Here is a 22,422-nt window from a genome sequence, read left to right on the forward strand (position 1 = left end):
AAAAAAAATTGAACCTGGGCAGCCCGGGTGGCGCAGCGGTTTAACGCCGCCTTCGGCCCAGGGCGTGATCCTAGAGACCCAGGATCGAGTCCTGCATTGGGCTCCCTGCATGGGGCCTGCCTTCTCCCTCTGCCTGGGTCTCTGCCTCTCTCTCTCTCTCTCTGTCTCTCATGAATAAATAAAATCTTTAAAAAAGATCTTCCCTTAAAAAAAAAAATTGAACCTGTAGTTTAAAAACCTTCTCAAAAGGTTCTTGTGGGAACAAGACGGCCCGACAACACAATTCCCAGCACGAATGAAAGCCTGCGGACCACAGGCTTGAGAATCCATACAAAACCCAAGATTTTTGTTTAAGATGTGCTGAAAACAAGAGATAAAACAAATAAAAATTACAAGGGACAGAGGAACGTGTTTAAACAACACCAGAATGATGAGATCAGCAAAATCTAGATTATGGGAAATTCTTCAAGACAAACAACCCAGTTTCCTTAACAAACAATTTATACTTGAATCCTGACCTTAACTAACAAAGTATATATGAACATTTTTTAAACAATGTGGGAAATCTGGATACTGAATACTGCATATGAAAGATTATTGTTGTTTTTTTTTTTCTTAAAGATTTTACTTATCTATTTGACACACAGAGAGAGGGGGAGAGGGAAAAACAGGCTCCCCGCTGCCCAGGGAGCCCAGTATAGGGTCAACCCAGGACTGCAGGATCATGATCGGAAGCAAAGGCAGACACTTCACCGACTGAGCCGCCCTGGTGTCCCCATAAGAAAAAAAAAAAAAAAGATTAGACAGACTGCTGACTTTTTATGAGAAGCGATGTGAACCAAGAGAAAAAGAATGATACTTCAAAGTTCTGGAGAAAGGGCCAAACTAGAATTTAATACTCAGTGAAAATAATCCTACAGAAAAAAAAAGTTTTTTTCAAAGAGCTTATTTATTCACGAGAGACTGAGAGAGGCAGAGACCCAGGCAGAGGGAGAAGCAGGCTCCCTGTGGGGACCCCGACTAGGGACTCGATCCCAGGACCCCGAGGTCACGCCCTGGGCCGAAGACAGACGCGCCACCGCGGAGCTGCCCTGCGTCCCTCCCACAGAAATTGATATAAATTAAGCAGACCATCAGACAGATCGAAGACAGCATGTGTCAGCCAGCGGCCTGCCCTGGAGGGGATGCGCCAGGGGGTCCATCAGGCAGGGGAGCACAAGCCACGGGGCTCATGAGCAGGCAGGAGGCAAGTACAACGGAGAGTGAAGGTGGGGTGTGGAGTGGCACCTGATGCGCCCTTCGCGCGTGCCCCGGGCTCGCCCAGCGGAATTCGTTAAAACCATCAATACGCACGCACAGCTACACGCACATGCGCCGTGACAGAAAAGCACGCTCACCCCGGCACCTCCCGTCTCAACCCCATGTCCCAGGGTCATGGTCCGCTCCCTTTGTCCATATCTGGAACTTGTCTCTGCAACAGTGAGAACTCGGGTTCCCCCTAGCCTTGAAAGAGGTACTTATTCGCTAAGTCCTACGATACCCAGAAGGTAGTTTCTGAGTGCTAAGCATCCGTTACCTGGAGGAGCGAGCTTCCGCTGTGGAGATGTGGAGACAGCGGTTTGCATGGGCTTGTCTCGGGCCGCAGGCAGGCAGCCCTGCAGGCGTCCTGAGCAGGTGTCCTGGAGCCAGTCCTGGGGCAGGCGTCCCGGAGCCAGTCCTGGGGCAGGCGTCCCAGGGCCAGTCCTGGGCAGGTGTCCTGGGCAGCCTCCTTGGAGGGTGGCTCTTGCTTGCATTTCAAACACAACTGGGTCCACTTGTTCCCGGTGGGAAGGGCACAGAACTAGAAGAGCAAGGGCCCCCTCAGGAGGGTAGCAAGGCCAAGGCGAGACCAGCGAGGGGTTTCCTTCAGTCCCAAATAAAAGCACAGAGAACAAGCCAAGCATGCGTCAGGGCCCGTGTGGGGTCAGGTGGGTGCGGGGGTGGCCGCCGTGGGCGTGTGATACCCCGAGCAACCGGGATTGGTTGGAAACCGAGAGGGCCAGTGGCAGGGGGGCGAAGCAGCGGAGGGAAGGGCCGGGAGGGCCCGGGGCAAGGGGCAAGGGGCCAGTCACAACTGCGCGAGGGGCATTGGCTCAGGAAAGGCCGTGCCTCCGGGCCTGCCACCTTCCTGGCCACACGAAGTCCCTGCCACTGCACTGCCAGCCTCCTGACCTTCGTCCCAGGCCCAGAAAAGCCGCATTCACAGGCCACAGCCATGACGAGACGGGCCCGAGAGCCTGCGGGGAGGAGAGCCCGCTCCCCGGGAGCTCCAGGAACAAGCAGTTCCGCCTTCTGCGGCACAGCGCCGGCAGCTACGACCCGGCAGGCCAGGAAGAGCCCGGGAGGGGTCGGAGGGACACCCGGGAACCAAGACGCCCACGGGGGCTCTGAGCTGCTCTGGCAAACTCCCAGGGAGCCAGGAGGACGCGCCCATGCGGAAGGGCGCACAGCCCAGGGAGCACCTGCACCCCCCCGCCCCACCCCGCCCCCACTGCCCCTGCACTGCTGCGAGCACAGGCCGGAGGACAGGGCTAGGGGCTCAAGGTCGGAGGCACACCCGCACACGCAGCCCCTGGCCAGACGGCACACCCAGCAGTTTGGGCTTCCTGCATGGAGCCTGCTTCTCCCTCCTCCTGTGTCTCTGTCTCTCTGTATCTCTCTCTCTCTACGTCTATCATAAATAAATCTTTAAAAAAAAAGAAAGAAAGAAAGCCACAGGAGAAACAGACTACAACAAAACAAGATTCCAGCAATAACACCAAACACAAAGGAGAGGATGATCTGATGTCCAGTTTTCAACAAAACCAAGTATGACAAAAGCAGGAAAGCATGGCTCATACACAGGGGAAAAAAAACAGTCCACAGGAGCTGTCCCTGAGCGGGCCCAGATGTTGGACTTACTAGACAAAGACTTTAAATCAGGCATTAGAAATGTGTTGGCTTGGGATCCCTGGGTGGCGCAGTGGTTTGGCGCCTGTCTTTGGCCCAGGGCGCGATCCTGGAGACCCGGGATCGAATCCCACATCGGGCTCCCGGTGCATGGAGCCTGCTTCTACCTCTGCCTATGTCTCTACCTCTCTTTCTCTCTCTGTAACTATCATAAATAGATAAAAATTAAAAAAAAAAAAAAAAAAAAAGAAATGTGTTGGCTTGGGATCCCTGGGTGGCGCAGCGGTTTGGCGCCTGCCTTTGGCCCAGGGCGCGATCCTGGAGACCAGAGATCGAATCCCACATCGGGCTCCTGGTGCATGGAGCCTGCTTCTCCCTCTGCCTGTGTCTCTGCCTCTCCCTCTCTCTCTGTGACTATCATAAATAAATAAAAATTAAAATAAAAAAAAAGAAATGTGTTGGCTAAATTAAAGGAAATGGTGTATAAAGACAACATATAAAACAAAGAATATCGTGTCTCACCAAATAAATAGCAATACAGACAGAAAAATTGCAGAAGAGAACCAAGCAGAAATCATGATGCTGAAATGCAGAAGTTACAAGGGGGACACTCAGGAGAGGGCTTCAGAAGCAGGCAGAAGGACCAGCAAACCTGAAGGCAGCTCAGCCACAACAGGCGGATGGGAGGCCAGCAGGGTTGCAGAAGACGGGCCAGTGCCGTCCACCGCCCTGCACCAACAACCACCCCACCCATGCCTCCCTCACCTGCACACAAAACACCACACGCTAGGCCAGGAAACAAGCATTACTACATTTTAAAAGGGCTGAAACTATACAAGTATGTCCTTTCTCCATAGGGCAGTTAGATTATAAAACAGTAACAGAAGGAAATTTGAGAGATCAATAAATATTTGGAAATAAAAGCACATTTCTTTTTTTCTTTTTTTTTAAGATTTGTTTATTTATTCAGAGAGAGCGAGAGAGAGAAGCAGAGGACATAGGCAGAGGGAGAAGCAGGCTCCACGCAGGGAGCCCAACGTGGGACTTGATCCAGGGTCTCCAGGATCATACCCCGGGCTGCAGGAGGTGCTAAACCGCTGTGCCACTGGGGCTGCCCTAAAAGCATATTTCTAAATGATCCATGTGTCAGAAATAAGAGAAATTAGAAAGTAATTTCATTTCATCCAAATGAAAGTAACATAACACATCAAAATTTATAAGATGATGAAGTGCTCAGGAAAAAATGTATAGTTTTGAAATGCCTATATTAGAAAAGAAAAGCCTCAAATCAATAATGTAAAGCATTTCTTCAAAGCATTCCATCCAAAACCATAGAATACACATTCTTTTCAAGTGCACGTGGATGGCCACAAAAAAACCCTAAAATCATACTGAAGTGTTGATTCACTATGTTGTACACCTGAAACTAATAGTGCACTGTGTATATTAACTTACTGGAATTTATCTTTTTAAAATGTTTTTATTATTTTATTTATTTATTTGAGAGAAGAGTGCACACAAGTAGGGGTAGCAGCAGAGGGAGAGGAAGAAGCAGACTCCCCCGAACAGGGAGCCTGATGTGGGACTCAATGCCAGGACCCCTGGGATTATGACCTGAGCCAAGACATTCAAACACTGAGACAGCCAGGTGCCCCGACTAACTGGAATTTATTTATATTTGTTTTTTAAAAGATCTTATTTATTTATTCATGAGAAACACAGAGAGAGAGGCAGAGCCACAGGCAGAGGGAGAAGCAGGCTCCCTGGAGGGAGCCCGGTAGGTATCAATCCTGGGACCTCAGGGTCAAGCCCTGGGCCGAAGGCAGACGCTCTACCACTGAGCCACCCAGGTGTCCCACTAATTGGAATTTAAATAAAAACTTTTTAAAATCTGAAATCATATTTTATATGTTAAAAAAACAAACAAACATTAACCGTAAAAACAAAAACAAAAAACAGAACAAAACAAAAACCCTGGAGAAAAAAAGGCAGGAAAAGAGGCAATAATAAAGATTAGAATGGATATTAGTGACATGAGAAACAGAAAGGTGATACAGAACATCAACAAAACCAAAAACTGGTTCTTTTATAACATTGTGAAAACTGACAAATCTTTAGCTAGATTAACCAAGAATACAAGACAAAGTTTGAGAAAATGTGGGAATGTTAGCACTGATTCCTCACAAATTGAGTGAAATATAAAAAATACTATGAACAACTACATACCAACAAGCTCAACAACTCATGGACAATGGGAAAGTGACTTGAGAAGAAAGAAAACCAGAATGGACCCTATAAATAAGTACAAAGATCCAATTAGTGATTTCAAATCTTTCCACAGGAAAATCGTAGGCCCCAATGGCTTCACTGGTGAACTGTTTCAAACATTTACAGGAGAAATACTATGGCTTCTCCACACACTCTTTGAAAACAGAAAAGGCTATGACGCTGTCCAGCTCAGCTCAAGAGGCCACATCACCTGGACCCAAAGCCCGACAGCAGCAGCAAGGACGAGCTACTGGTCACCACATACACAAAGGAGGCCCCACAGTTTTCACAGGACAAGGAAGCATCATGAAGCTAGAAGTTGCTAGGTTGTATCTCCTTACATGTCAAAAAACCCACTAACATCAAATAAATATAAAAGCGACAGAATAACGGCCCGTCAGAAGGCCACGTCCTAACTCTGACATCTGGGAGTATGCTGGGTTACACGGCCAGGAGGAATTATTAATCAGGCTGCATGTGGAATTAGGGAAGATTACCCCGGCTTATTTGGGGGGCCCCAATGTGATCACAGGGTCTTTACAGTGCAGGAGGCAGAAGAGAGACAGGGGGTGATGCCATCAGGAGAAGGGCCATGTTGGGGCGCCTGGTGGCTCAGTCGGTTAAGCGTCTGCCTTTGGCTCAGGGTCCTGGGATCCAGTCCCAGGTTGGGTCGGGCTCCCTGCTCAGCGGGGAGTCTGCTCCTCCCTCTCCCTCTGCCCCTCCCCACTCATGCACATGCATGTGCTCTCTCTCATATAAATAAAACCTTAAAAAAAAGAACCCACACAATGTGGTGCTGCTGACTTTGAAGACTGAGGAAGGAGCCCACTGGCAGAGGACATCTTTCTGATGTCCTCCAGAAAGAAAGAGAGCCTGGAAACACCCCAGCGTGACCCATCTCAGATTTGACCTCCAAAGGTATGTTGTCTTCAGCCACTCAGTTTATTAAAACAGCACCAGAAAATGAATACAATAAGCAGCAGAAATAATTAAGGTCAAATCTCACAAAAAGATAAGAGAAAAAATAATGAAGAGCAGAAAGCATCTCCACAGATTATGAAACATCAGAAATCATAACCTCAAATTAAACCATATGAAAACTGCAACTTCTTTCAAAAGAGGCTAAAAATATTTAAAAATAATACAAAAGGACAACCTAAGTGAGGCTAGAAGAACACTGAAATGATGTTATGGGTCCTAGGAAAACATGAGAAATAAAAGTAAAATAGTTTTTCGAGAATAAACATGAAGCTAGAAGCACCATGGGAACAAATAAACTCCACAACTGATTACTGAAGAGAAACAGAAGAGGAAAATAATTTTTTTTTTTTTTAATAAAAAAGACCCCAGAGAGGTGAATGGAAAAGACGTAAAGAAGATCCAACACACACATAATCAGAGCACCTCCCTGACTCACAAAAGTGGAGGGGACAAAGCCAGGGAATAGAAAGTAAAAACTTAAAAACCTTCTGTGGAGCCCCATAATGATAGAACATGCCGTGTGGAGGACAAATCTATGCTGAACGATGGCAAAAATGCTGTTCAGGCAAAAAAAAAAAAAGAAAGAAAAGTCATTTTTACAGTAAAGAAAGCAAATTTACAGGGTACCTGGGGAGCTCCATCAGTTGGGCATCTGCCTTCAGCTCAAATCATGATCTCAGGGTCCTGGGATAAAGTCCCGCATTGGGCTCCCTGCTCCTTGAGGAGTCTGTTTCTCCCTCTCCCTCTGTTGTTCCCCTGCTCGTGCTCTCTATCAAGTAAATAAGTAAAATCTTAAAAAAAAAAAAAAAAAAAGAAAAGAAAAGAAAATTACCATGTGTTTGATTGACAGCAATGCTTTATGCTGGAAGACAAGAAAATAGTATTTAAGGTTTTTGAAGGAAAAAAATGTGAACTGAAGACTTTACAACCAAACTGACTTTCAAGTACAAAGGACACATAAAAGCTATTATCGACATAAGAATTCAGGTAGTATTTTCCGTGCGACCTTCCGAGAACCCCAGGAGAGAAGATATCTGAACCAGAAGTCAGGCATGAGCCTTTAGCGTGGGTTTCCTGGCAGAGCTAAGGCTCACAAGGGTTTCTGGGAGAGATGCGCTAGGCTCTGAAATGACTGGAGGACGGAGGGACGGCAGGTCTGATGCAAACAGTAACTGCTGAGTCATGATATGGGGTAGTGTCACTGCTGGTGCCAGCCCGAGAGAGTGACACCCGCAGCGACAAGACCGTAAACGAGCAATTAGTGATGGCCTGGTGCTCTCCTGTCCTCCGCCCTAGAGAACCTGGGCTCCTGTGGACAAGGGAGGTGGGGACATAACGTACAAAAGGTCCAATGAACAACGTTACTGCCTGTGGTCAGAGTACACACCCTGGCTTTGTCCACCGCAAAGATCCAGAAACCACCACCGATCCAACAGCACTGAGTGTCCCTCATGGACAGATCGTGCTTCTGAACACCATTTCCCCTTAAAACAGACAGGGCCCCCTGCAGAATGGCTCCCCCAGGTCTGGGGCGGGAAGAGCACATGCCACGCTGGGGCATCGTCGCACACCAGAGAGCAAGGGACCTTTGGGAACGAGCTGAGATTGTGTCCAAAGTGTGCAGCGCCAGCTTACAGAGACCCCTGCTGCCCAAACATGACACAATCTCAACACAAACGGAGACCGTGAATAAGATTTTAAAATTCACCCAATATGTTTAAAATCTGAGTTCATAACCTCAGTGGGTCACCTTTGGAGGATGACAGAAAAGTGATTCATTATTTTGAAAACTGGTAAAGAGAAGAATCAAGCATTTTTACCTGGGGTGTCCTGCAAGCACTACAGACCCAGGTACCAATGACGAAAGCTCCCCCTTACGGGAGTCCAGCTCAGGAACACGGAAGCAGCCGCTCGGCCAGAACATCACAACGTCACCGTCTATAACGTGTTATGAATAAACGCTTGTATGTCTGGGCATTGTTGGCTCCCGGCATCACACAGGAGAGACACCAGGGGCACCTGGGCGCCTCAGCGAGGTGAGTGTTCTACTCTCCATCTCAGCTCAGGTCTTCATCTCAGGGTTGTGAGTTCAAGCCCCACTCTGGGCTCTATGCCGGGCATGGGGCCTATTTTAAAAAAGAGACACCACACACAGGCGCCTCCTCAACACGACACCCTGTGAGGGAGTCTCACCAGAGGCCAAACCCAAATCTTATCAAACCTCTATATCCAAGGATGGATTTCAAGGAAACCAAAGACAGATCAAAGTACACTGGAGGACTGCCATCAGCAAAGTCTCGACGGGGAGAAACACAAGTCTGACTGCGAAAAACTTCACGGGGGCTAGCGGGGAGCTACAGATAATACTACAACAGCTTCTGAATAAACATGGGAACGCTAACTCCTATTTGGAGGGACGCGATGGGGTCATCAAACTATGAAGGAAGGAACTGTGCTAAGGGTGAGGTCACCAGTTACGTCAGGAGGGACACAGGACAGGGACGGGATACAGGGGAGGATTCTGGGGCCAGCAAAAGTTTATTTCTTCACCCAAGTGATGATCACAAAGACATCCACCTTATATAATAACCCCTCAAGCTATACATTTACTTCACACAGTCTCTGTGTCTGTGCTATACCTTAAAATTAAAAAGGCTTGGGGATCCCTGGGTGGCTCAGTGGTTGAGCGTCTGCCTTCGGCTCAGGTTGTGATCCTGGGACCTGCAATCGAGTTCCACATGGGGCCCCCGCAGGGAGTCTGCTTCTCCCTCTGCCTGTGTCTCTGCCTCTCTCTGTGTGTCTCTCATGAATAAATAAAAATAATTTAAAAATAAAAATAAACATTTTTTTAAAAATTAAAAAAATAAAGAGAAAACAATAAAAATTACAATGAAAAAATACTCTTATAATCTTGATTTAGAGCAAAATAGAATTATCAAGGGAAGATGGACAAATCAGACTACACTAATATTAAGCAGCTAAAAAAATCATGGAAATATGAATTAAAGCCACAATCACGTATGCCTTGTCAGATGGCTACATGCACGCGCACGTGCACACACACGCACATACTCCGGCCCGACAACACCGGTGAAGGCCTGCACCACCACACTGGGGTGCGCTCGCTAGCACCTGGTAAGACTGAACTCCACATACAGTATCATCCCATGACCAATCGGGGTCACACAACCAAGATGCTGCTGATGTGCAAAGAAGGACAAACCCAGGAAGGTTCATGGAAGCGTTCACAACGGTCAAGGGCTGGCTGCCGACTACACACACTTGCTGCGATAGGTCCACGCAGCGGGATATCCTACAGCAATGAAGGTAGAGAAACTGCCATCATACCCAGCAATCCAGCTAGAAAGAACACACACTGCGGGATCCCGGGATACGAACAACAGTGGTACAAGCTGCCAAAATTATTAACTTTAGGGTTGGGGGGATGGGGGCACAGGGGCAATTTTCCATCTCTTGACCTGGTGACGATTCACTGAGATGAGCACTTCTCTGCATGTATGCGATGCTTCACAGTAAGAGATAAGGGGCGCCTGGGTGGGATTTCAGCTCCACTCAAAACCTCAGGCTCGTGGGATCAAGCCCCGCATCTGCTTGTCCCTTTCCCTCTACCCCCCACCCTGCTCACGTGTGCACGCTCACTCTCTTTTTGAAATAAATAAGATCTTAAAAAAATAAATAAAAATAAAAGAGTTAAAAGCTGGAAATCATCTAGGCATCCCTCGGCAGAGCCACCTGAGCGGCCCCCAATGCACCTGTCCCACCTGAGTAGGAGGGAGCGCCCCCATGGCGGCCCGCATGGCAGAGGAGAGGTGGCCCAGATGCCCTGGGTGTAAGCGTGTATCCAGACATATATGTCCTGAAGGGTGTATGAAACTTAACTGCAATAATCATGAAAGACTTCCACTTTCGACTTTCTACATTTCTCTATTACTTTGCTAATTTTGTTCATATTATTTCATAATCATAAATAGCAATGATGTTGCTAATTTAGGAAAAATACTGTCATTTGATCTAGCAGTTAACTACTACAGAAAATATTTGCCTACTATTTCAGCACAAATTAAAGAAAAAAAAGAAGCAAGTTATCTTTGGTTTTCAAACCACAAAAGGATTATGTTACTATGGCAGTTTTGATAATTTTAACATATGTGTAAAGAATAATTTGGTTTTTGCCACCTACCCCAAAACTCTGAAGAGGATTTCCCTGGAAGGCATCTGGAACTAGTTACGGCCCTGGTTCTGACTCGACTCTCCAGCAAACAGAAATAGTGTAATCAAGGACACTGCGGAAAACACAGGAGCCTTCCGGAACCAACGTCGTTGCTGCCCTCGCAGCCTGGCTCCCCCAGGACAGGTGGCCGCCCCAGCTCTCTGCACCCCGAGGGCTCCCTGGATGCTGGGCACCACAGCGATGAAGAAATCCTATTGTGCTCAGACGGTAAGCGCAGAGATCCCAAATTAGGACGAGAGCCCGGGACACGGAAAGAAGGCACCCCAAACCAAAGTCCCTGGACTCCATCGTACTTTTAGTTTCAAACAGAAAAATACCAAAAAGTAAAAGGGAGCTAATCAGAGGATCCTTTCCATAGGCTAGAAATGGTAAAACGCATGGCAATGTTCTCACTTGGAAAATCGACTTATTTTTTATTGAAAGAATGAAAGAAACCATCTTTCGACGACTCCGACGCGGAGGCAGGAGTGGCGGCGCAGGGGGCAGGCCAGCCCTCGCTGACTTCCAGAACATAGCGTCTATGTCACGATCACAAACGCTCTGGCTACCAAACACATCTGATTTAAAATATATTTTTCCATTTTTTACATCGAAATCAAAGCCTATTAAAGGAACACTACTCTAAAACATCAGGTCTCCCTGGGTCAGGCTGGCAAAGACCCAGAGCTGGGAACACCCTCCACCCCGAGGCTCTGAGTAGCAGGGCACTAACATCACATCCCCGCACCCAGGGGACCCCGAGTATGAAACAACACGTGCCCCCGGAGCCACTGTGGTGGGGCAGTCAAAGCTGGAAAACCACCCTCCAGGAAGGCCGGGAACACAGAAGCCAGAGGCAGGCACAGAGGAAACCGTACTTGCTACCTTTTATGACAGATGAGAGAGGAAACCAGAATTTCTGCAGGAAAAACAGAAATAAAAACAGTTGCCTATAAAAAGTGGAGGAAACAGGGATGTAAGATTTCTGCTATCTTTCATATGACTTTGACTTTTGAGCCATGTAACTATTTTGAACATAAAATTTAAAAATTCCAAATCTGAAACGAAAAAAAACTAACTGTATATAAAATAGGCAACATAACCACAGACAAAAGAATATTCATCAAGAGGCTTGTTGTCAAACACAGTACTTTATCCATAGTCAACTTAGGATGCACCAAGAACACAAGCACCCTGGGGGCGCCTTGCTGGCTCCATCGTGGGGCCTGGGGCTCGGAGCTTGCCCTGCAACTCTAGATCTCGAGGTCTGAGTTTGAGCCCCGCACAGGTGTAGAGATACTTAAATAAAATCTTAAAAACAAACACCAAAGTGCCTTAAACTTTGCTAAGGAGCCCCATTAGTAGTAGTGACACAGTACTGTAATTTTACACCCTATCTTACGTATACTTGTTTTCTTTTCTTTTTTTAATATTTTATTTATTTATTCAGGAGACACACATAGAGAGGCAGAGACACAGGCAGAGGGAGATGCGGGCTCCCTTTGGGGAACCCAATGTAGCACTCGATCCCTGGACCCTGGGATCACGCCCTGAGCTGAAGGCGAATGCTCAACCACTGAGCCACCTAGGTATCTCCTCTTACATATACTTGAACATAGAACAAATAATTATGCCAATGACAGTAAGAATTAAGATTTTCAGGATAAGGAAAAGATAAATTTTTTAAATCAAAGAAATTAAGTAAATCCATATAATTTCAAACTTGCATTAAAAATATCGGTATGGAGATCCCTGGGTGGCTCAGCGGTTTAGCGCCTGCCTTTGGCCCAGGGCGTGATCCTGGAGCCCCGGGATCGAGTCCCGCGTCGGGCTCCCTGCATGGAGCCTGCTTCTCCCTCCTCCTGTGTCTCTGCCTCTCTCCCTCTCTGTGTCTATCATAAATAAATGAATAAATAAATCTTTAAAAAAAATATATATATATATCGGTATGAACTGACAATGCTTTAAAAAAAAGTTCCCTACTTCTGTCCATCAGCTGGGTCCTTACAGCAGCAATAATACGCAAACACAGTGAACACACCACCACTGAGCCCTTAGTTTCCAAATACTTTTCTGCACAGAAAGGGACCATAGCGCTCTGGAGCAATTGCTGCTGGCAGGTGGGAAAGGAGCCAGGGAAGTGCTCTCAGAATGATGGAGGGAGGACAGGAGCCCGCTCAGCGGGGCGCCCAGCTGCTCAGCTACAACCTGCTCAGCTACACCGTGTGAACATCAAAACACACACAGAAGACTTTAATAGACCCAAATGTAATGAATACATAAAAATCCATGACCCTGCACCGATATTCAAGAAAGAAAAAGGGAAAACAAAGCTTTTGCCACAGTGAAGCTAAATGCCCTGAGCGCTGCTCCCTGATGAGTGGGGATGAAGGGGGCGGGTCCAGCATCGGTCCTGCCTACTCAGGACATCCAATGTGGGCACACAGAGAAGAACACAGGGAAGCTGGCATCCGAAGCAGGACAGCCTCCGAGAGTGGTGTGGCAGGAAGCACACAGCATCACCTCTGTGAACATGTGTCGCCTGCTGCCCATCAAACCTCTTGCCATCAGATCCCAGCATAGGGGCGAGCAGTTGGGGGGTGGGGAGCGCGGAGCAGAGGAACAGGTCAGATGACACTGGCAAACCAGATCCAGAACACAGGGCACTCGCAGGCCTAGTCTCTTCAGAAAGTCAATGTCATGGAAACAACTGGGTGGGCGGACATTACTCCCGAAGAAAAGAGACTTAAAGAGACAAAATAATGACCTAAACCAGATTCTGGTTTGGAGAAATGGGCTACCAAAGACGACTGGGGCCAAGTAGGGAGATGGGAGCGGGGACTGGCCCGGGTGATGCCAAGACATCCCTGTCCCCATCCTAGACGTCGTCGGGCACCATGTGCTGGTCCTATAGAACAGTCCCCACCTGCCTCTTCTTTGGAGAAAAGGACATTTAGGGGTGAGTATCTGCGATTTCCTTTGAAAAAGTTCAGCAAGCAGCATCTGGGCAGAAGATAGCGGTCAGGGTGACTCCGACCAGCGCTCTCTGTAAGTTAGAAACTTCATAATTCATACGTTTAAAACCCTGAAGCACACTTGTGTCCAACTCAAGGTTCACATGCTCTCAATGAGTCAGTGAGCCACAGCGACACTGCCGCCTGGTTCCCGCTTGGAGACAACAGTCTTCCCAGCAGGGTCATAAATTAAGATCTGGCCTCCGTCTGAGAGTACCTTTCACACATCCTGAGTGTGCGTAGGCATAACTAACACAGCCTTGGGGTGTGGCCAGAGCATCAAGCACCTCGAAGCCAGAAGAAGTTCCACAAGAGCCACTGTGCTCACACAAAGGAAAACTAGAACCCAGGGCTGGCTGCGCCCTGAAGGGACACAGAACCAAGAGCCAGGGACCGCTGCGAAGGGTTAAACTTCAGAAACCCAGAACCAGAGCCGTTTCCATGAGATGTGGTCAGAAATCACGATAAGGCTACCTTGGAAACAAAGCACATTCCAAAGCAAGCAAACAGCCCATGCTAAGGTCAGCTGGTCTCCGTTCTGTCCCTGAAATGTTCTGGGTCACAGACCGGGGCTATTTGCTGGTTCTGCTCACTCGTTTTGTGGGTCCCCTCTACCCAACAGCAGCACCCTGCCTGCCTACCTTTTCCCATGGGGATGGGGCAGTCCCACGAGGAATAGGTCAGAAATTGCTGCTGTGGTTGGAAGCTACCAAGACTTTTAGAGTGTCCTTTTACTTACAGGATGTGGATCACAGCCTCTGTGACAGAGTAACCGGAGCTCTCCCGGAAGAGCTCAGCGCTCCCGCTGCTGCTCCCTCGCCTGGCAAGTGAGCAGACCATCAGGGGCAGATGAGCCAGTGGTGGCCTTGGATGGAAACACGGCCCCTCACGTCCGTGAGGGCAGTGAAGCAGGACAGAGCAGGTGCAGGGGGCCAGGGGCACTCGGTCCAGATCAAGGAACGGTCACACGGAGAACCCCAAGGTGGGCCGGCAGGGGACAGCCCGCCCACCCCAGGCCCAGGCCGCTGTCAGCGGTGGGTGAGTGCCGGGAAGGGCTGCACTGCAGGTGCCCCTCAGGAGCACAGGCTGCTGCGGACCCGGAGGCACCCACAGGGCTCGGGCTCAAGCAGTGGGGCTAGCCTCTCTGCCGCTTCTTCCCTAGGGCCTCCATCTGTGGCCCAGGCCCCTCAGGCTGGACTCCCCGAGAAAGGGTCTTCCTGGAACACACTTCTCGAACAGACTCTGCCCACCACCTCTGCTCGCACCTGCCTGAATTTTCCTTGGAAGAACTGGCTGGCCCTTTATCTCTGGCTTAAGTCTATTCCCAGCATCAGGCTTAGGTTCCCTGTGGTCAAGGCCACCTTTTACAAACCACCGCTGCGCCCAGCAGGTAGGCTGGGCTGCCCTCAGCAGGTAGGCCTGTGCTGGGTACAGAGCAAGAGGCCAGGATCCTGAGTCCAGCACCTGTCTCCTCCAGGACCTCTTGCCTCAAAAACAGGCAGCATGAGAAGGAAAGGCGCTAGCTTTCTCGCAGCAATGCTTTCCAGAACATCAACCACCCGGAGCACATCACCAAGTAATTAATGAGGAAGTGATCTGAGCCATCTCCGAATGGAGAGACACCGGGGGAAGGGAAGTGGGGTGAGGGAGGAGAGCAGGAAAGGGGGGTGTAAAGAGGGCCAGCCCCTGGAAGGGGCGTGGACGGCACATCCGTGAGTCCAAACACTGCAGACACTACAGTCATCAGGACCAGGGGCGCACTGTGACACTATGCAGCTAGATTTGCTAAGAACAGAGCGTAAATAACAGATTCCTACAGCTCACGCTCTCAGGCCCTGGGATTTAAATAGTGCCTGAAAAACCAAATCGTCGTTAGAAGAACGACAGCCGAAGACCCGCAGCTCTGTGCTTTGTGCAGAGCAGCTCAGGAGGAAGCAGAACGCTGGAGACCAAAGCCACTGGAGGCTCGGATGCCAGCATCACCCAGCTGCTCCCCCCTTGGAAGTAATCATCACCACCGCGTGGGCGGGGGGGGGGGGGGGGGGGGATCAGACCGGAGTTCACCAACTGAAGGAGCTGGGGCTGGGCGCAGACCACACGGCACTGACCACGATCGCGGCTCCTCCTGCTGCGACAGCTGCACCTCCCCGTTCTGCTCACTGTCCCGACCCTACTCTGTGCTGGACAGGACACCCGGTTCCTCCGCTCTCTGAATACCCTGCATCGGCTCCATGGCACAGACGTGGAATTCAAGCCACTGCCCTCACAATTCACTTTAAATCTTTCTCCCCTGTTACAACATTCTTTCCACAGCATGAGTTACTCACAAACCTCCTGATTTGCACGTTGTAATGTTAAAGAACAGAGCTTTCAGGTCCAAAATATCAGGAATAACCAGACCAGTGTGTGCGGGAGGGGGCGGCTGTCAGGTAATCACCTGTCAGGGAGAATAAGAGTCCAAGCTGTCCTCCAATACACGGGGATTAACCGTGTCCTTTGAAACGTTGAGAAGATTCACAGAAGACATCTTACCTTGTGCTACGTCTTCTGGAGAAAATGTAAAGGACGACAGGGAGATAGGACCTGCATAACGCTTTTAGGAGGCATGTGTCCTTGCACCAACGTCCCGCAGAAGACTTCAAGGCAGAGCCCAACTCCTGCTCGCACTTTCCTCTTAAAAGGCAGCTTTGCTTACTGACCAAAATCAATCCATAATTGAAATTTAGGGGACGCCCGGGGTGACTCAGTGGTTGAGCATCTGCCTTCAGCTCAGGGGGTAGCCCTGGGGTCCCGGGATCGAGTCCTGTGTTGGCCTGCTTCTCCCTCTGCCTCTCTCTCTGGGTCTCTCATGAATAAACAAAATCTTTCTACAAAAACCCTGAAATGTGGCTTATTCGTAGTATTTACCTAGAAACTTCAACTAAATCCTCTCAAGTCTCCTAATTTTTTTAATCACCACCAAAACAACAAACATTCATATTCCTATATAAAAAGTCGCAAAGGGTGCCCCTGCTCTGGCAAACCAGCCTCACTGAAGTCTAAAGTGGATTTTTTAAAAGCTGTGCACTTGATGCAGATGGAGCTAACTTCAAAACAAACGACTTCCCTTTTTTTTTATACAAAGAGGAGGATGAGAGCAGCGGTGTCCTGGCTGGAGAGCGGCTCGCAGGGCTGCAGGGAGGTGCGGGGGTCCCCGGGGCGCCGGGAGGAGGGCGGGGGCGGGGGCGGGGGCGGGGGGAGCAGCTGCGATCCCGACCAGGTGCGATTGCGCGGGGCGGGTGATTCGCATCGTGTTCACGAGATGCAGCGGCGGCGCCGAGACGGGCCAGCGAGCCTCCGCGGCATGTGCTTCCTGAGACATTTAACCGAGGCCGTCGGCGGGCTCTTCCTGGAAGCAGCGCGGAGCAGCGAACCCACCTGCAGCGCGGCCCGGCGGCGGCGGCCGGGGCTTGGGGAGGCCTCGGGGTCGCGCCCCCGCCCCCCGCCCCAACTTCCAGCACTCGGGGTGTTTTGTCCACACGCCGCCGCCGCCCGGAGAGCGCGCCCCGGGCCCGACCAGCCCGGCCCGCCCGGCCCGCCCGGCCCGCCGCGCGCCAGCTGTCAGCCGGGGGCCCGGGGCGGGGGCGGGGGCGGGGGCGGGCGGGGTCCGGGCCCCCGGAGGCCGCGCCCGCCCGCCCGCCCCGCCCCCCGGCGCCCCGGCCCGCGCCCCCGGCCGCCCCCCCGCCCCCGCCGCGACCCCGACCCCGACCCCGACCCCGACCCCGCCGCGCGCCAGGACGGCCGGGCCCGGGGCGCCAGCCCGCGGCGAGCCGCAAGCCCCGGCCGCCCGCCTGCCCGCCGCACACTCACCGCGGCCGCGGGGCTCCGGGCGGCGCGGCTCCCGCCCTCCTGCGGACGACGGCCGGCGCGGGCGGGCGCTCCCATTCATTAGCCGCGGCTTTGTCTGCCCCCGCCGGCCCCTCCCGCCGCCGCCGCCGCCGCCCGCCGCCCGCGACGCCGCCGGACGCTGCGCCCCTCCCAGGGCCCCGCGCGGCGCGGGGCGGGGCCGGGGGCGGGGCCGGGCGGCCCCAGGGACCCAGGCGCGGCGGACGGGGCGAGCCCGGGCCCAACGCGCACGCGCCGTCTCCCGCCCTCAGCCGGGCCGGGCCGACCGCGCAGGCGCGGCCACGCCCCCGGGCCGGGCCGGCCGCGCAGGCGCGGTCCCCAGCCCCGGGCTGGTGCGGACCGGCCTTAGAGGCGCAGATTCCGCACGCCCGCCTGGTCCCCGCGCCCGGCCTCGGCCTCCCTCCCGCGCAGGCGCAGACTCCGCGCTCCGGCCTGGGCTCGGGCCTCGGCGCAGGCGCAGTCCGGGCGCGCTGGCGGGTGGGCGGCTGGAGGGTCCGCCCGCTGTGGCCCGGGGTGCGGCGGTCCCGGCGGCGGGGCGGGCGGGGCGGGGAGCCCAGGGCCGCAGGACGCGCCCAGACCCGCTTACCCCGGCGCGCGGCGCGAGCGTCCTCCGTGGCGCCCGGGGGCTCCGAGGGCTGCTGCGCCTTCGCGCCGGTGCATCTAAGCCCTTAAGTCTAAGGCGATAAGGTGCTTCCACGCGCGGCCTGCCCCCTGCACCCCAGGGATTAGAACGGGAGCCCCGTGGGGGCCGCGCCGCAGGCCTGGGGCTCTTGGCAGCCGCGGAATGGGGACGGGTGGGGATGGGTGCGGGCGCCCGGGGCTCGGGTCATGCAGCAGTGGGACGGTGTGCAGAGCAGCTGAGCGGCGCAGACCCGGCCTGGACCCGAGCCCTGCTGTCACCCAGGTGCGGAGGACAGCTGGCTGTAGGGCCCCGGGGCAGGTGCGCACTGCCACGTGTCCGCGCTCGGGCGAGGGGCCAGGCCGCGCTGGCGGGACCCCGTGACTGCGGACCGCGGGCCCTCTCCGATGCACTCGCTTGTTGCTTGTCCCGGCGGCCGCAGGCGGTGGCTCTTTACATATTTTGTTATCACGGATGGATCGCGCCTCCCAGAGTGCTGCCTGCCACGGGGTATCGGTGATTTTTGGGTACAGGCGGGGGCGCGGGGCAGCATGCACCAGGGCCACAGTCCAATCCAACCGGCCACCTGTGTGTGGGCTTTGGTTCGTCTGGGTTTTCTTATTGCCCCGATCTAAGCATATTTTCTCACTCTTTAGTGGCTGGGGAAAGTCAAAATAAGAATAGGGTTTCATGACCTGTGAAAATGCTATGAAATTCGAATGTCAGCGTCCTGATGGAGTTCACTGGGACCCGGCCCAGCCCGATCGCGCAGCGCTGCCTGCAGCTGCTTTCGCAACACGCAGGCCGGGTGGAGGAGTACTTGCAACATGTGACCACAGCAGCTAGGAGTATGTGCCACCAAACCGCTTGCAAAAAGGTGTGGACTCCGGCCCTAGATGAAGGAACAGCCCCTGCCGTGCTGCCTGCCCAGACACCTTTGGGGGCTCCCCTGCCACTCGAGGCCAGAGTGCTCGCAGCTGTGGTGACCAGGCCCACACCACCCTCCCTCCAGGGAGGACTTGGCTGCAGCTACACTCGACCCACCTCAGGCCCTTCGCCCTGGCTGTTCCTCCAACTGCAGTGCTCTTCCTCAATTGACTGCCTGCCCACCCCCACCCCCACCCGCTCAGATCTTTGCCCAAATGCCACTGTGCTGGGGCGGCCCCTGGACCCTCTCCTCTAAGGTAGCGCCCCTCCCCTCCCGGCTCCTGCAACTTCATTGCTCTCTGACGGGTGCCCAGCCTCCCCGACCTCAGCAGAAGCTCTGGGCGAGCAGCCGCTTCTCTGACACGTGCACTGATGAGGCCATGCCCGGCACGAACAGAGCAAGCACGTCCTGAGCCTTGGCTTGGCAGGATAGGTGGTTGTGTCCCCAGGGCTCCACGCCCAGGCGTGGACAGGAAAGGTTCCCCTAGCACAAGGGCAGCAACCGTTCCCAGGTCCACCCTCCCTCCCGCACCGTCCACATCCTGAGGGCCAGCCAGGTGTGGCTGGCTCTGACCCCTCCTGGGCGGGATTTTGCTGTTTGCACAGGGTGGCCGTATAGCTTAATGGCAGAGGAGCCCTGAAGTGCAGTGCTGGGAGCCGTGGAGCCAGCAGCAGCACACACGGACCGCCTCTCGAGTCAGGATGCGCGGTGGCCCGATTGAAGAGCTGTGTCCACATCTTTGAGGAGCACTCTACTCCCTCCTGGGAGACTGGCGAGATCATGAGGTGAAGGTGGCGGCAGGTGGACACCAAGCTGCCAGGATACACTGGGCACTGGCAGCAGTGAACCCAAAGGCTCCGTACTCCAGAATACCCCCAGCCCCCACCCTGTGATTCCCCCACCGGGTATCCCCCATCCCAGTGTCCCCATCACTACTGCCCTAGGACTGCTCTAGCCTCCTGGGGTGATCACTGCCCACAGTGGAGGCTCCAGCTGCCCCAGGACGCGCAGGAAGAGGGACCCTGTGCTGTCCCAGCCTTGCGGCATCTGTGCCCTTACAGGCCAGAGAGCCCCAGTCCCCTAATGGAGCCATGTGGAGGTGTCTGGGGGACTCGGGCCCCGTGACCTTCCCCTCTTGGGCTGGATGAGCTCTAAGAGCCTGCACTTCTCTGCTTCCAGAAAGCTTGCTGCGCAGCCCTGGAACCCCAGAGCTGCACCAGCAGGGTGCCGTCTTGGTGTAGAGGGGACGATGACGGTAGGATGCTGCCAGCCTGGCATGTGATGCAGCCAGAAACAGGCAGGGGCAGCCCGGCGCAGAGTAGGTGCACAGTCACCCCTGGTGCCAGCCGCCAGCCCCAGGCCTGCTGCTGAGACCTCGGGCTTCCCTTCCCAACCTGGGGGAAGCAGGAATGTGGCGTGAAGCAGGTGGGGAGGACTTACATCCACCGGAGCACCCAGACCTGCGCCTCTGCTCGGAGGGGGACGGATCCTGTCCATCGGAGGCCCCGGCGGTGGAGATACCTGCTGGTGAGAAGGCCAGGACAAGGAAGAGGCTGGGGACCCCCTGGGTGTGTCGCTGGGGTTTGGCCCTCCCTGGGGTATAGACGGGGGAGGGGGGTGCGGGTGAAGGAGAGCTGGGGATGACTGCCAAGACCACTCAGGGTGTGGGGAGAGCTGTGGCATCGGCGGCAGACACCGTGGGGCCCCAGGACAGGTGCAGGAATTGGTGAGGGATGGAGGCAGACGGTAGCCACAGGTGGGCCGCTGCAAGCAGCGAGGACCTCCGTGGACACAGAACGGAGGGGACACAGCGGGGACAAGTTCTAGCGGAGCCTGCCAGGAGGAGCCTCAGCACATCAGGGGCATGGGGTGGGGGGGGGGGGGCTGTGACTGGGTTGCGCCCGGAAAACATCAGGCGCCAAGGCCCTGGGGCAGGAACCAGCATGGGGGCGGGGCAGGGGGATGCCCTGCAGGCTGGGAGGGGACCCTCAGGAAGGGGCGTGAGGGTCTGCTCGGGAGGAAGACAGATGGAGGCAGAGGATCCCGGGGGAGCAGCCCTGTCTGCTGCTGGGTGGAGCCGACGGAGCCCAGGACACCTCCTTGGTGAGAAGGGGGTGCCTGGGGTTCAGGTGGGTGCGCGCTAGCCCTGGCCTTCCTGTCCCGGTGACCCTGCCTGCGGCAGCAGCAACAGATTCCACTTTATTTTCCAGGCGGAAACGGCTTTGGAGTTCCTGGTCATAACCAGGATTGCCAGATCTAGCAAGTAAAAGTAACAATATGGCCCAAATGTGGCACCGGACAGCTTCATACTAAAAAATTACCTACCTGGGTTTAAAATTTAACTGGGCACGCCGTATTTGATCCAGCAAGCCGGTCCTAACAGGAATACTATTCCCACCCCCCCCCCACCCCGGCCCAACCACCCGGCCAACAGCAAAATAAAGAACCAGGGAGAACCGTCAGCCACCCCCCAACCCCCCAGGGGGGACGACTTGGAAAACAAGCTCATTGTGTGTCTCAGCCCCGGTTTCACACCCAGGCTGGCGGCTCAGAACACAGACAGGGCCTCACTGTAGGTATTGCCCTCCGATGCGCCGTGTGCACCCCACGGACGGCCTCACGCGGGCGACCCCGGGGCCCCGCAGCACTGGTGCAGCTCTCAGGCTGCAGGGCGCTGCGCACCCAGGGGCACAGGGCACGGGGACGGTCCCCGCGGTGGCTACCTCGCTCCCGGGGCAGCCGCCTGCCCTGAGGCCCTGCCGGGCCCCTCACGTTATTTCTTCAGGAAACGCAGTGAGATTTTTTTTTCTTTTTGAGATTCATTTTATTTTACTTTATTTTTAAAAGTTGTTTATTAATGATCCTGCAGACCCAGGCAGAGGGAGAAGCAGGCTCCATGCAGGGAGCCCGACGTGGGACTCGATCCTGGGACCCCAGGATCACGCCTAAGACGCTGAGCCACCCGGACTGCCCTGAGATTTTTTTTTTTTTCTTGAGATTTTTTTTAATTGAAAACCTTGCAGAGCTCATGACAGACGCCTGGGACTGCAAGGATCCCCTCACGTGTTTGCTGCTTTTACCCAACAGCAACTGATGGGCTTTTAATTCCTTTTTAAAAAAATAACAGTGGGGAGGCTGCCGGCGTGGCCAGGCTGTTGAGCCACCGACTCTTGCTTTCAGCTCAGGTCATGACCTCTGGGTTGTGGGATCGAATCCTGTGTCAGCCTCAGTGCCAGCACGGAGTCTGCTTGACACTCTCTCCCTCCCGTCCCCACCTGTCAAAAAAATAAAATATCTAAAAATAAGTGAACAAAGGGAGAGTCGGAGGGTCGCAGCCAGGGCGCGGATGCCCACGCAGTTGGCTGCTGCTGCTCCGACTTCGCGCGGGCAGGGCGGCCCTCCTTCCGCAGGTTCTTGGCCGCGGGAGCCTCCCGGTGCTGGCAGGGCCGCTCCTGCCCCGTCCCATCCCCGGGTCGCCCCGCGCTCTGTTCCCACTGACTCCTCCGCTCGCGGCCCACGCGGGCCCACGTCCTCCCCACCCCGCGGCCCCGGGCACGTGGCCGCTGCG

The 22,422-nt window shown here is 53.8% G+C and overlaps 1 protein-coding gene and 1 long non-coding RNA gene across 9 annotated transcripts in view; one reads left to right on the top strand and one right to left on the bottom strand.

Annotated features, from left to right (window-relative positions):
- ZBED4 (zinc finger BED-type containing 4) overlaps positions 1–17,459 on the bottom strand; it is a 30,029-nt gene extending 12,570 nt beyond the window's left edge. Inside the window, exons 1-3 of one of the 3 annotated variants that reach the window (XM_049115226.1) lie at positions 17,272–17,459; positions 6,805–6,968; positions 1,577–1,840 (exon numbers count right to left, since the gene is read on the bottom strand). The gene's annotated coding sequence lies outside the window, so the exon portion shown is untranslated. The remainder of the gene's footprint in view (positions 1–1,576; positions 1,841–6,804; positions 6,969–17,271) is intronic. The other 2 variants (XM_025455994.3, XM_049115225.1) reach the window with 2 other exon arrangements.
- Positions 17,460–17,853: 394 nt separating this feature from the next.
- LOC112665845 (uncharacterized) lies at positions 17,854–21,845 on the top strand. 6 transcript variants are annotated; one of them, XR_003140578.3, is made up of 4 exons: positions 17,854–17,994; positions 18,583–18,803; positions 19,460–19,639; positions 20,034–20,381. It is a non-coding gene; the product is annotated as an uncharacterized LOC112665845 (long non-coding RNA). The 6 variants fall into 6 exon arrangements; XR_003140576.3 differs by lacking the exon at positions 17,854–17,994 and adding an exon at positions 18,030–18,211; XR_007413402.1 differs by lacking the exon at positions 17,854–17,994 and adding an exon at positions 21,724–21,845 and having other exon boundaries at positions 18,218–18,803.
- The last annotated feature ends 577 nt before the right edge of the window (positions 21,846–22,422 follow it).

This window comes from Canis lupus, chromosome 10 (assembly GCF_003254725.2).
Source record: "Canis lupus dingo isolate Sandy chromosome 10, ASM325472v2, whole genome shotgun sequence".
NCBI classification, from domain to species: domain Eukaryota; kingdom Metazoa; phylum Chordata; class Mammalia; order Carnivora; family Canidae; genus Canis; species Canis lupus.